Source organism: Neopelma chrysocephalum, unplaced genomic scaffold (genome assembly GCF_003984885.1).
Source record: "Neopelma chrysocephalum unplaced genomic scaffold, ASM398488v2 Primary Assembly neopelma1_319, whole genome shotgun sequence".
NCBI classification, from domain to species: domain Eukaryota; kingdom Metazoa; phylum Chordata; class Aves; order Passeriformes; family Pipridae; genus Neopelma; species Neopelma chrysocephalum.
In genome coordinates this window covers 1,369,242-1,383,433 of record NW_020897981.1, presented here as the reverse complement: position 1 = coordinate 1,383,433, position 14,192 = coordinate 1,369,242, and the positions used below count along the sequence as shown (strand labels likewise).

The following is a 14,192-nucleotide window of genomic DNA, read 5'->3' as shown; positions in this document are numbered from 1 at the left end:
CAGGCTGGCCCAGATGCAGCTCACGTATCCCAGTTTCTCCCTCAATTTGCAGATTTCCGGGCATTTGGTAGCTCAGAGCAGCCTTGGACATTTGGCAGCTCCTGCCTGCCCTGATCAGCCTGGCAGAGCCCGCCAGCACCCTGAAATGAGGGTGGCACAGCCCCACAGGGAGCCCTCTGATGCCCCGGGCACCAGGAAAGCAGAGAGACTGATGCTTTAATTATCCTACCTGCCCTTTCTGACTCTGTCATTCTTTCCCGGGGGTGTGGGAAGGGGTCAAGCCTTGTGTCTAGGGCTCCATCCCACAGGTTGGAGGGTGGGCAGTCCCTGGACCATGAGGCTGAAACAGCAACATTTCTCCCCTGCCAGAGCAGCATTTCTCCCCCTTTTCTCTCTTTAGCACGAAGCTCCTGTGCACAGGCAGCACCCACCTCATCCCAAGGGCTCGTCTGCAGTTGTTCTCCACGGTTCACGCACCGCTGGGTTTGCACAGCGCAGCCCAGCACCTGGGATGGAGCGGGATAACAGCCGAGAGGTGCCTCTGGAGCAGGGAGCAGGCACCGTGCCCAGCACAAAGAGCCTCACCGGGCGCAGCCGCTGCCGGGGGGGACTGGTGGCCGTGCCACGTGCCGGGAGGGGCTGCCGGGCTGACCTGGCACAGGGGGCACTGCCGCTCTCCTCAGCTCACTCGGCTTTCTGTTAGTGCTTCCAGCCCCGTGGTGTGATAACAAACCCCGGGAACACCCAAAATGCTATGAGAAATGGGATTATTATTACTATTGAACGAGTATTGTTATTGAATGTAACGGCTCTGAGCAACCTGGTTTAGTGGAAGGTGTCCCTGCCCATGGCAGGGGGTTGGGAAGAGGTGGTTTTTAAGGTCCTTTCCCACCCAAACCATTCTGGGATTCTATGAAAAGCGCATTAAAACTAAAAGCTGCAAAGTGGGACTCCAGGAGGGAGCAGGGCTCCCAGCAGTGCCCTGGCACACACGGTTCCCACAGGAAAGAGCCCTGTGCTGGGTGACCCCAGCAATGCCCCCCAGACCCTGCTGCAACACCTGTGCTGGCTCAGCCCTCCCTGGGTGGCTCTCCCAGACTGGAAGGTGCCAACCTGCCTTCTCTTCCAGAGCGTTCCCAGCCACCCTATTTCTTTCTCCCCCTTCCTGACACCCCAGCTCTTACCTGGGCTGGGATCAGCCTGTCTCCTCCATCAGGGATGTGGTGACAGCCAGGCTGTGTGCCAGTCCCAGATGATGCTGGGCTCTTATGGATCACTCTATTACTTCAGTGTTATAAATATGTTAAATTAGAACAAGAAAACAACTCAACACTTGGAAGCCACAAGCTGGGGCAGAGCTGTTCCCACTGCAAACTCCACCAGGATCCAGCACCCTGCAAGACAGAACTGGGGTCCCTGACTGTCACCCCAGCACTGAGCCATGTGTGTGGGGGGCTGTGGCTTTATTCTGTCCCTGCCTTTCTGCCCAATCTGCTCCACCATGAGAACCACAGACGATGTTCCTCCCCTTGGCTGAAGCCTTTGACCCTTCAGCTGTCTACAGGGACGGAACAAAGATGGGCCAGGAGAGCTAAAATGATGCAAAACCTGCCACTTGCAGTCCCAGGAGGAAGAAGGAAGATAAATTATCCTCCATATCATGCACAGATCCCAGAGTGAAACTGTATTTTACTTACTGAAATCTCTCACAGGTTGAGCAGCGTTCTGCCTTTGTCCAGGAGAAATGTCCAGCTTGAGCAGCTGATGGTCTCCGTTGTCTCCACAGGGATGCTCCTCCATCTCTTGTCACCTTGCTGGCTTTGCTGGTCCTGCTTGGTTCTGAAAACAAGGGGATGTTGAGAACAGGGGGAGAAGCTCCTCCAGGCCAGCTCTGGCACAGACCACCTTCCTCAGGGGCCGCAGCTGACTGGGCTGGAGGAGCCACGGGAGCTCAGGACACTGGGGGAGGCTGAGATGTTCTCACCACGGGATCAAGGCTGCAAAATGCATCCCATTAAGGGATCAGGCACCCACCTGCTTTCACCCCAACCCAAGAGAAAAGGTGTAGTTCTGACAGTAGCACCTGATGGGCAACACTGTGACCCAAATGGGACTCCAGAGCTCAGGAGGTTGTGCCTCCCACGCCTCCCCCTGCATCCCACGGGAGAGGACAGGCAGTGTGATGGAGGATGCTGCCCCCAGGCTCTCACAGGGCTGTGCTGGCAGCGATTACAGCCCCCAACCCCCCCGCCCTCGAGTTCCCCCATTCTCCACACTTCGGCCTTATCCATTTAAGCCTCCCAGTGCTGGTGTCCCAATAACGAGACACGGACAGTGTCTACCCTTAAGAAGCCTTCGCGGCTTAAAGCCTGAGCTCATCCAGCTCATGACGCCGCGCTTCAGGCGCTAACCCCGAACCAGAGCAGCCGCCGGGCGACAACCGGCACCGGGACACTCGGGGGACGAGGGCACGGGGTGAGCGTGGTGGCTGAGCCCTGGCACGGCCACGGGGCCAGCACCGGCACGGCCCCGCTCCTGCAGTGGCTCGGAAGATGTATTTTTACGGCTGGGAGGAGACGGCAGAAGGGAGGGGAGCGGCTCAGGAATATGAAGCAGCATCCCAGTTACTGCCCAGGCGCTGCGGGAGTGAGGGGTTAACTCTTTCAGGGCTGAAAACCTTCCGTGCTGTCATCCCCAGCTCCTGAAATACCAAAGGCAGGCACACGAAATTGTGCAGAGACGAGGTACAGGATTTAAAAGCTTTTTGGAGGCTCTGCTAAAGAACGATCACAAACCCAGCACCCCTCTCTCACCCTCCACCCCTGAAACTCCCCCTCACCCCTCCCTGGTGCATCTGTCTCTCCCTGTCCCGCTTCCAGCTGCAGCTCCACATGGACTTGTGGCACAGTGGGCACGAGACGTCACTTATGGGTCTGTCCTCTACCCCAAAAATCAGTAAAGCAAGAGAAACGTGGGCTGTGCAGAGGGGATGGCTCAGACAGCACTTGTTCCCTGTGCACAGCGGGTCTGACACACACAGGTCACACACACAGCCCGGCTGGGAAGGGACCGACAGCCTCCAAACCTGGACACCCACCATCTCCATTCCCCTTCCAGGTCTGCTGGCAAGATGTCCCTTGCTCAGGGTGGGCATTTTTTCGGAGCTGGACCCCAGTGTGTGGGCCCTGCGTGGGTGCTGCTGCTGTGTCACAACCCCTCGGAGGTCTGGCACCGAGCAGAGATGAAGCATTTGGTGTGCGCAGACAACACAGGGAGCATTCAGAGCTGCCAGGCTTTGTGCACGGATCCCCTCGGGGCTGCAGCAGGAAGGAGGGGGGTGGGGGTGTCCCCCCAGCTGCCAGCTGGGCTGGAGCAAAGCTAGACAGGGCTGAAAGGAAGCAGGAGCCTGTACTCAACGCACTGCTTGTCCTCCTCCCTCTGCAAACCCTCCTCTGATCCAGCAGCTCCTTCTCCCCTCAGGGCCTGCTCTGCACCCAGGCTCTCCCACACACCCTATTCCTCTCCTGAGCCCCAAATTGCAGCAGGAGCTTCTTGCTCCTCTGAGTAGAGTCATCCACCTCCCACAGCCCGTCTCTCCCCCCAGCCAAGCCCCTTCCCAACGCAGCATGAACCCGGCAGACTTCTTCCTCCCTCCCTCCCTTCCCCTCCGCTCCTTGCAGCTCCTAATTGCTCCCTCACGCCCCCACCGACACTCTCTCATCTTTCTCACCAGTGAATATTCTCACATCCTGCCACCTTTTTATTCCATGAATGTATTCCGTGGCTTTTTTTAACCTGGGTAAACCATAAGCATCCGCAACATCCTGTGAAGGGGAGGGCTGTGAAATGACAGCCTGGCATTTAAGGCTGCCCCTCCCAGCCCCATTCAAGCTCTTACTTACAATGGGGGAAAACATCATTTCATATGTCTCCTCCACATCCCTTTCCTGAATTAAGGCTGCAGCTGATCTAGCTCACGAGGTCCCTCCTCAGGCAGGGGAACCAGAGCTGCAGGCAGCACAATGTGTTTCAAACAAAGAGAAAGCCACTGCTGTGGTTGCTTTTTTTCTCCTCTTCTTCTTTTCCCAGGGATTTCTAGATCTCAGAGGAAATTTGGGGCTTAAACTGCTGCAGAGCAATTGGCTGACATTGCACTGACACCCCACACACCTCGTGTTTTGCTCCATGTGGAAATGGTCAGCTTGGAGCATCCCTGTGTTCACAGAGTTAAAAGGGAAAAGCACAGAGGGCAGAACAAACCCTTTGAGATCATAAAATCACAGAATGGTTTGGATTGGAAGGGACCTTAAAAACTTTCCAGTCCCACCCCCTGCCACAGTGGAACACCTTCCACTAGCCCAGGTTGCTCCAAGCCCTGTCCAACCTGGCCTTGGACACTTCCAGGGATGGGGCAGCCACAGCTTCTCTGGGCAACCTGTGCCAGGGCCTCCCCACCCTCGCAGGGAGGAATTCCTCCCCAGTATCCCATCTAACCCTGCCCTCTGGCAGTGTGGAGCCATTCCCCTTGTCCTGTCCCTCCAAGTCCCTGTCCAGCTCTCCTGGAGTTCCTTTAGGCCCTGAAGGGTCTCTCAGGTCTCCCTGGGATCTTCTCTTCTCCAGGTGAACACCCCCAGCTCTCCTAGCCTGGCTCCAGAGCAGAGGTGGTCCAGCCCTCAGAGCACCTTTGTGGCCCTATAAGCCACTAAGTATCCAGGTGAGGACCCTCTGCATCCCTTCACAGTCAGTCATTTGTTTTTTCCTACTGAGATATTGTCAGAAATATTCCTACTATTCTCAGCCTTCCTGTTGTGTTTTGTTTCCTGCCTTTTAGCCAGTTAAATACCAGGTTGCAGCCACGTAGGAACCTCCCTCTCCTCCCACGGGAGCTCAGCTTCTTTAGGAGATTGCAAGAGACTCCTCTGGAAATCCAGGTGGGCTTTATCAATATACCAGCAGCAGCAGGAGGACAGGAAAACACTGAAATTACCGAACATTAATAGCATTTTGGGCAAAGAGTATTTATGGCTGGACCAAGGGATTGTTGGGCTGGAACCCCCTGTCCAAAGATGCTATTTTTGGTCATCCCCAGCAGATCTGCTTTGAGATTTCAGTGGCTTTGTACAGGACTGATAAAATATTTCTGGAAAATTTGGAAATTGCTGCCTTCTACCCACAATACATGGATTTTTGTCCCAGCATGATTTTGCCCACCGGCAAAGATGCAAACTGGCTCCATCTCTAATATGGGTTAGAGATGAGCATCATCATCTCCTCTCCCACATCCAGGGAACAGCCTGAGCACTGGGACAAGGGGGGATGTGTCTGCTCTGTGCATCAGAAAGCAGAGTCCCCCCTCCAGCCCAGCTCTGGCTCTCTCCCATGGCTGCCTGGGCCAGCGGTGATGGATTTGTGATTGATTTCCTGCCTTCACTTCCCCGTGTGCCGGGGAGCAAATGGCAAAGCTGTGACATCGAGGTGACACAAAAGGGCACTGGTTGAGTCACTCCAACCACAAACCAGTTCTGAATGATCCTGCTGAAGCTCTGAGGGTGGGACAAGAGCTGAGCCGGACCGGGGGAGGACACTGAGCTATTGTGCGAGTGCCCTGCCGTGGTCCCTCAACGAGCTGCTCAGCGTTCCCCTTTCCCTGACCTCATTTCCCGACAACGGCTCCTTTAAGGAGAAGCCCGGCGGCTTTTCCCATTCCTTCACAGTCTAGGGATGGAGCCGCTCGTGGCTGAATAGACACAGCTGCCTGGGCAGGATGGGAATCAGAGATCAGAGCTGACAGGGCTCACACGCTGAGCTCCCGACTTCCTCGGGAGCCGTGACAGGGGATGGAGAAATGTCCTGACAACTGGGGATGGAGGAGGACAATACATCCCACCGGGAGAGCTCCTGGGGACCACAGAACGTCAGACAGGAGGTTCATGGGGAGGAGGACTCAGGGAAGAACTGGGTCCAGCAGGATCCTCTGCAAACACATGCAGCAAACCAGTACGGGTTTGGGACCTGGTGTGAGTTAACCCCAGGGGCAGCTCTGCCCCACACAGCCCCTCAGTCCTCACAGAGGGATGGGGGCAGAACTGGAAGGGGGAGGGTTGAGATAAAGGCGGTTTAATAGGTAAAGCAACAGCTGAGCATGCAAACAAAGCAAACAAGGAATTCATTTATCACTTCCCCTCGGCAGGCAGGTGTTCAGTCATTGAGCAGCTGGTGGTGTTTAGCTGCTCACCAGGGTTCAACCATGACAGGACCACAGTGCACTGCACTGAAACCACCTTCTGAATGGAGCAAAAAAGAGGAAAACCCACAGGGCAGGGCAGGGAAATCCCACAGGGACAGGCAGAGTGCCTGGTACCATCTGCCCCAACTCCTACCTCCATGAGCAAGGTGTAAGTGGAGCCCTCGTGGCCCTTGCACCCTGTAGGCAGTGAGTCAGGGCCCCTTGTTTTTGCAGGTGTGGAAGGGGAAATCCTCCTCCTCCTCCGAGGGAAGTCGGCTCTGGGATGGCTGTGACGGCGGTGAGTGTCCCCCCAGGGTTTGGATTACAGCGGGAGAGCTTCCCGTGGTCAGAGCACACAGTGCTCCTCTGGGAAAGGGCTGGAGGGTGAAACCAAGTCGGGGAGATGTCAGTGGGTCACAGGGCACGCTGTCACCAACAGAGGAGGTGCTGTACAGGAGCCAGGATCATACATACAGGGTTTGGGCTGTTGCTGCTCACGGACACCGAGTCTGACACTGGAAGGGGACACGGACACCCTGCACGTCACAGCGCCAAGACACGTCTTCCACACAGAGCCCAAGCTGGTGAGGGTCTGAGGGGGCAGCAGAGCTATGCTAGCCAGGGGCTAGCCTTGGACCCTGCTGAGGCCAAAAGGCAGAACAGCCTGTTACAATCACAGAATTGTTTAGGTTGGAAAAACCCTCTGAGATCATCGAGTCCAACCATTAACCCAGCACTGCCAAGGCCACCACTAAACCATGTCCCCAAGTGCCACACCCACATGACTTTTTAACACTTCCAGGGATGGTGACTCCACCATCCCTGCCCTGGGCAGCCTGTGCCAGAGCTTAACTACCCTTTCAGTGAAGAAATTTCTCTAATATCCAACCTGAGCCTGTCCTGGCACAACTTGCAGCCGTTTCCTCTTGTCCTGTCTCTTGTTCTCTGGGAGCAAAGCCTGATCCCCCCCGGCTCCACCTTCCTGTCAGGGAGTTGTACAGAGTGCAAAGGTCCCCCCTGAGCTGTTTTTCTCCAGCCTGAGCCCCCCCCAGCTCCCTCAGCTGCTTGTCATCAGACTTGCACTCCAGACCCTTCCCAAGCTCTGTTCCCTTCTCTGGACAAGCTCCAGCCCCTCAATGTTACTTTAAATCCCTGCCCTTTTCTGCAAGTAAAAGATGACCAAACACCCCAGTGCCACTGCAGGCTGTGTGAAATCAGCTGGAGATTTCTCTCCACGCTTCTCCCGTCCCTCCTCCTGTATGGGAGAGAGAAAAGTTGTACCTTCACCTCTCCTACACCTCTACTCTGGTTTTCTTTTTCCAAATACTTGGCTCAGAGATCTTTCTCCCCCCCTCTTCTGCCCTGGTCACCAGCTTGTGGTCACTTGTGTGGCACAGATCTGGCACTGCCTTTCCTCACTCCCACTTTTTGCTTTCTTTTCCAGCCTGAGCACATCACAACCCCTCTACCCAGAATCTCCCATGCAGGGACCACTTTCAGCAGCACAAGAGCTGCTTTAACATCTCTTCACACTGGGATTCTGCTTCCTTAGCCTGGAAGACTTTTTAGTAGGACCTGTAGTAATAGGACAAGGGGGAATGGTTTTAAGCTAAGAGGGGAGATTCAGACTAGATATTGGGAAGACATTCTTGGCTCTGAGGGTGGTGGGGCCCTGGCACAGGTTGCCCAGAGAAGCTGTGGCTGCCCCTGGATCCCTGGAAGTGTCCAAGGCCAGGTTGGACGGGGCTTGGAGCAACCTGGGCTAGTGAAAGGTGCCCTGCCCATGGCAGGGGGTGGAACAAGATGACCTTTAAAGGTCCCTTTTAGTCCAAACTACTTTGTGATTTTATGATTCTAAGAAAAAGTTTGGCATTCTGAACCACATCCCTGGGCAGGAGAACAGACCATGGCACGGTGGAAGCTGCTCTGTGAGCCAGCACAAATGGAGGGGTGGAGAAGCTATTTTGGATGTGGATTAAAAGGACAGTCCACGTCAGCAACCACAGCAATACCAGCTGGGTATGTGGACCGTGCCATGGTTTCCTTGACAGCTGAGAGGAAGGAACAAACAGCAAAGAGTAATAGTAGGTACTGTTTTTTCCATCCCTTCCCAGCCCTGGAGCTCCCTGTGGGAAGCAGCACAGAGGGGGCACAGCTCGGTGAGCAGCACTACCCTGCCATGCTCCCCTGCTCCGGCAGGACAGGCTGCAGGACTGCAAAGCTTCCTGTAAGACATCCATCATTCCAGCCCTGTTACCCACCAGCAAGGAAAACACAGGACCCCGTGACACTGATGTGGCAGGAACAGGGAACAAAGCCCAGTATCTGGACTTTGTGAGCAACAGCCTCACACCCTGCTCTGCTACAGAAAACAGCATCTTTTCCCAATTGTATCATGGAAAAGGACAATAAATATTCCATGTCCTGTTCCTCCACAGGGTAGAATCCAGTGGGTCTGCACTCTGAATATGCATTGAGGGAATGTTTTCGTGCCCTGTGGGTATGATGGGAGGCTGGAAGAGTTCCACCTCCCCTGCTCTGGATGGGAGGAACTGAATTAGGATGCAGACTGCCTGGCAATGCCTTCCTCCTGGGGGGGAGAAGGGGGGGACGACTCCACAAGGGTTTCTGGGCACGTTGTCTAAAGCCTTTCACTTCCTCAGAGCCCCCAGCTGTTGGGTTATTTGCTGCCCGTGGAGGCCTCTCTGGCTGCTCCACTGATCTCCCCCAGGCTCTTCTCCCTCTCTGCTTGGCCCAGTTGTCTCCTTGTGCTTCTCCCCTGAGCATCCCAGGCTGCTAATGCCCCCCTGCCCTCTAATCTCCCTTTCACTCCCGTGCTGGTGCTCGGGCCACTAAGGAGATTATCCCGGTCACAGCTGCTCGTCCTCCCCGGCAACAGGGGTGTCACCCCGGGGGGAGCCACGTGCGGGGGTGACACATGTGCCACCACCACCCCAGTGGCAGCGCAGCTCTGGTGCCCCCTCCTGTCCAGCCCCAACCCCAGAGGAGGCGCCGAGTAGGATGGGATGTGCTGGGATCAGGCATTAGTTAGGTATTTGCCTCCCACAAGCTGGGAATCTGGGAGACCTGCACCCATCAGGCTCCTCTTGCTCGCTTGAAAACGAGAGAACCAGGACACCCAGGCATCCCCCTATGGAGCATCCCCCTTGGAGGAGCACCGGGGCTCAGCCTTGTGCTCCAACAGCACAGAGGCAGATTCTATGAGGCAATTAAAACTCCAGTCCTAAATAAAACAGCACCTCCCCGCTGCCCCTACCAAGCCAGGCGGAGTTTGGGAGCTCCTGGCACCAATCTCTCCCCTCTCTGCGGATCCTCCCCGGCACCGAGGGGGTTAACGCCGAGCGCCCGGGCTCTCGCAGATCTCCGTTTCCGTGACAACAGCTCCCGATGAATCCCAGAGCTCTAAAATCCCATTAAACATCTGCGAGAGGCTGCCCGTGCCGCCTGCCCAGGCTGCCACCTGCCGGCACCCCCCAGCCCGGCCCCCGCGGCACCCCAAAAACACGGCTCGGGGGGAGCAGGGACAGCTCCAGCACGCTGGGGTGGGGCGTGAAACCCGGCTACCAGACCCGGCTTTTGGGCTAGCGAAGGGAGGCTGTAAGGATTGAGGGTGCAGGTGTACACCCCCTCCCCCAGTCCCCAGGGCCTTGGGGGGCTCCTGGGGAGGGACACAACACCCATCACCATGGGCTTGGCTGGTAGGGATGCTCCTCTTGGAGCAAACCAGTCCTAACTCACTCACAGCGGGGCTCTCAAAGTTTTGGGGGCAGGTTTGAGTGACAGCAGCGAGCCACTGGAATCTAATAGGGCTTTTGAGGGTTTTACACCGACCCCTCTGCTTGTGGAGGGTCTGGGGGGCTGCGAAGGGTCTCTGAGGATGAGATAAGCCAGTGGGGACTTCAGGCTGAACTCATCCCAAGCCAGAGAAGGTGTCTGGAAGGCTGAGGAAGGATGCTGTGACCTGGATAATCAGAGTTCCTGCCTCACCTCTGTGCTTCATTCACTCCTCTACAGCTTTAGTGATTGATTTAAAAATCAAGGATTTTTAAGCAGCCTTTATATTTGATTTGAGACATTTGGGCTTTTCCCTCTCCTTGCTTCCACCACTGCCTGCAATAAGAAAAAGGCATCAGGAGGAGAGGAGGAAGTTGGGGAGGTGCCACATTTGAGGTGATCACAGAATCATTAAGGTTTGAAAAGACTTTTAAGATCATCAACCCAGCACCACCGTGTTCACCACTGAAACATGTTCTCAGGTGCCACATCCACACTCTTTGAACACTCCCAGGGATGGTGACTCCACCACTTCCCTGGGCTGCCTGTTCCAATTCCAAGGGTGAAGAAGTCCAGGAGAGAACAGGCACCATCCTTGAGGGAAGCTCAGACAACAGCACAGAGACAACCCATTCCTGTGTGACTGGTCCTGGGGCTCAGTGACCTTAGAGAGAGAACCTGGACACAGTGTTCAGGCTTATTATAATACAGCTTATTACACAGTATATAATATCTATAAAAGTCACACATATACAATATATAAACCTTATTATACAATGAGGCTCCTGCAGCTGAACCTGACTGTGGGACTGCTCAGATGCATCCCAAATTGCTCCCCTGCAATCCTGGGTTCAGAAGTGCAGCTTTTCAGCTTTTCCTTCCATTCACGAGTGCTGCCAAGTCATTTGGATCCTGGGAAAAAGCCTCCCCTCCGCTTGGGGAAGGATAGGACAGGAAACAAGCAGGGAGGAAGCAGTGCCTTCTTCACCCCCCTCCCCATCTAACTCCATCCCTGGGTATGGGAGGGAAAAATCACAGGGACCTGCAGCAGCAGGAGCCCTGGAAAAAACTCTGGCATCTGCAGGATCCAGGGGTATCCAAAGGGGCCATGGATGAAAGCTGACACAGAAAGAAAATGCTCTTTTTGAGCTACAAATGCTGGCACAGCTGCTGGCCAGACCCCCTTCCAAATCCTGAAACATGCCAGCAAGGGGATGGGAATCATTAACTGGCTCCTTTGTGTGATTTAACCATTTCCACCTCCTCCTGCCCCCTGAAAAAGCTCAGATTCCTTAGGGTTTCCAGCACCCCGATGCTGCAGTGCCTGGGGCTCCCCCCCAGCAGCAGGAAGGGGCTGAGAGAACCCCTAATGGAGAAGACAGGGCTCCCTCTCCCCTCCTCCAATGCTTTTAAAGGCCGAAGCCATGGGCACAGGGCTTTTCTGCAGGGGTAAATGCCCAGGAAAGATGCCAAACAGCACCCAGGGGAAATGCAGAGTGGTTTGATGCTCCTTTCAAAGCACAGAGCCTTGGAAAGCCCCCGGCCTCAGAAGAGAATGGGAAAAAAGAGAAGCCTGTGTCTTGCAACTAAAGCAGTTGGCTGAGAGCTCCAGGGTGATGTAGGATGGATGCTGAGCAGGGTGGGGACCTCTGTCCAGGGGAGCTGGGACACAGCCCTGCCAGACACTGGGCAGGCATTAATTTTGCTGTGGAGAGCCAAGCCCTTGGGGTTCCTGGGCTCAAGGACAGCAACGTGGGGGTCTGCAGCCTTATCTGTGCGTGCTCTGGAGCAGGACCCCCTTGTCAGAGGCAGCAAAGCAGCAGGAGGGAGGGAGGGAGGGAGGAATATGAGAGCTTGCAAAGCATCTCACTGCGGGAGTTGGAGCTGCCAGGAGGAGGGGATGCGTTTCAGGAAACCCAGAGAGGCAGGAAATCAAGGGAGAGGGACAGTAATTGAGTCCATATGTTGGAAGCAAAGAATGCATCTGGTAGCAGGGAGCAGGCAAAGGGAGAAGGCCCATGCTGTGGGGACAGCACAGGACATGCAGAGTCACATTAACCTCCGGGACCGAGCAGAAGGTTGAATTCAGACCAACCACAACTGCCGGGAGGGATTATTGGTCTCTTGTTGCAGGTCTGTGCCTGTAGTAGCTACAGGCTCAGGAGGCTTCCAAACTTAAACTCATTAATATCTTTAATTTAATGGGTAATGTCGCAAAAAGGTGAAGGAAATGGCTGTTCTATCACAAAGTGACAGGGTTTGATCTACATCCATGTCCCTGAGCATGTCTGGAGCTGGGATGTAAAGTGGACAACATGAAAACATGGGCAAGAGGGATATCAGGTCCTTCTGCTCCCCAAAAGCAGCACAGCTTTGGTGCAGGAGTACCTGCTGATGCAGGACTGACTCAGAGGTAAGGACACAGTCAGGGGGATGAATGAGGAACCTGGGGCTGCACAAGGCTGTCCCACAGAGGCCATTCCCCTCGTTTAGGTATTCCCAGGTTCAGGCTCCAGAGCTGGGAAAGCTCATAAAAATATTTATGGCCTCCCCCCCCCTCCCTTTTCAAGCACATTTGCAAAGAAATGTGAAACGTATGTGGCTGGAATAGAGGAGTCTGGCACAGCATCATGGCTTGGGAAGGGGGAGAAGAGCTCTGGTGCCAACAACCCACTGAGCCTCCCAAGAAATCAGGGGAGGAGATGGAGCGCAGGATTACAGGGCTGAATGGGTGCACAGGCTTTGGTGTGTCATGCAAATTGCTGCATTTTATACAGCCAAAAAGCCTCTCAGGAAGACCCTTGGGTTTTAAGAAAGTTCTCTGTACCCAAGCAGGCTTTGCACATCACTGAAAGTGGGTTTACTGTGAGGTGTCCTTCAGCTACATGTAAAACTCCTCAGGCAAACCTGCAAACTGCTGCTCTCAGGACTCATGTTTTCAGTAAATTGCAACACCACTTGTGCTGTCCCAAGTTTCCATCCCTGGGAATCCAGCTCCAGAGCATTTTTCTTTCATCTGTAGCTCTCTACACATGCTACTTGTAGGGCTTTGCATCCAGACCAAAACTTCTGCTGCCCCAAACACCCATTTCATCCCATACCTGCCTTTGTGCCTGTTCCCTGCTGCTCTCACTCCTGGGGCTTCTCCTCTGCCTCCTCCCTCACCAGCTTCCCACAGCAGATCATGTTTCATGCTGCTCCTGATTCTCCATGGCAGCTTCTGCAGCACAGGAGAGACAGCTGCTGTGGGGCTGCAGGAGGGGTGGGAGGGGGAGAAAACCACACAAAAGTGGTTAAAATCCTCCCTGGGAAGGGGGAGCGTGAGGAGCACGGCAGAGCTGAGTGATGGGGCTCTGGTGTAGTTGAAGATGTCCCTGTTCATTGCAGGAGGGTTGGAAGTAGGTATTAGGGGGCAATTCCTCCCTGTGAGGGTTGTGAGGCCCTGGCACGAGTTGCCAGAGAAGCTGTGGCTGCCCCTGGATCCCTGGAAGTGTCCAAGGCCAGGCTGGATGGAGCTTGGAGCAACCTGGGATGGTGGAAGGTGTCCCTGCCCATGGTAGGGGATGGAACTGGATGATTTTTAAAGTCCCTTTCAACCCAAACCATTCCGTGATTTTCTACGATCTGGGCAATAAAGTTTTTCAGAGTTGAGAGGAAAAGTCATTTTGCTCACCAGAAACCTCTTTCTCAAGGTGTTAAACTCTGTGTAGTTGTTACCAAGTCACCTTCTGGGGAGCAGACAGGAAGCCCTGGCCCAGGACTGTGCAAAGATGCTCTGGTTTGAGCACATCCTTTGCAGCTTCTCACGCTGTACCTTGGCATCCTTAAAGCTGTAAAACCCAGAAGTCAAGGACCATAACCCAAACATGAAGTGGAAAACCCCAGAGGAACATCAGACTGCAACATTGCACCCCATCCATGGTTCCTCCCCACTCAGGGGCTGAGAGGGACCCAGCCCAACCTGCTCAATGCCTGGGTGACACTTACACCTCCAGTGTCAAGGGTGGACAAGGGGAAACAGCCTCAAACTGTGCCAGAGGAGGCTCAGGTTGGACATCAGGGGGAATTTCTCCATGGAAAGGGTGGTCAGGCACTGGCAGGGGCTGCCCAGGGAGGTGGTGGAGTCCCCATCCCTGGAGGTGTCCAAGGAAGAACTGGACATGACACTCAG

General features: G+C 54.9%; 1 long non-coding RNA gene across 1 annotated transcript; it reads right to left on the bottom strand.

The window, feature by feature from the left end:
• Nucleotides 1-311: 311 nt before the first annotated feature.
• Nucleotides 312-13,848, bottom strand: LOC113978281. The gene is made up of 3 exons (XR_003537528.1): nt 13,695-13,848; nt 13,123-13,272; nt 312-1,839 (listed from the first exon to the last, which is right to left on the bottom strand). It is a non-coding gene; the product is annotated as an uncharacterized LOC113978281 (long non-coding RNA).
• Nucleotides 13,849-14,192: the final 344 nt, after the last annotated feature.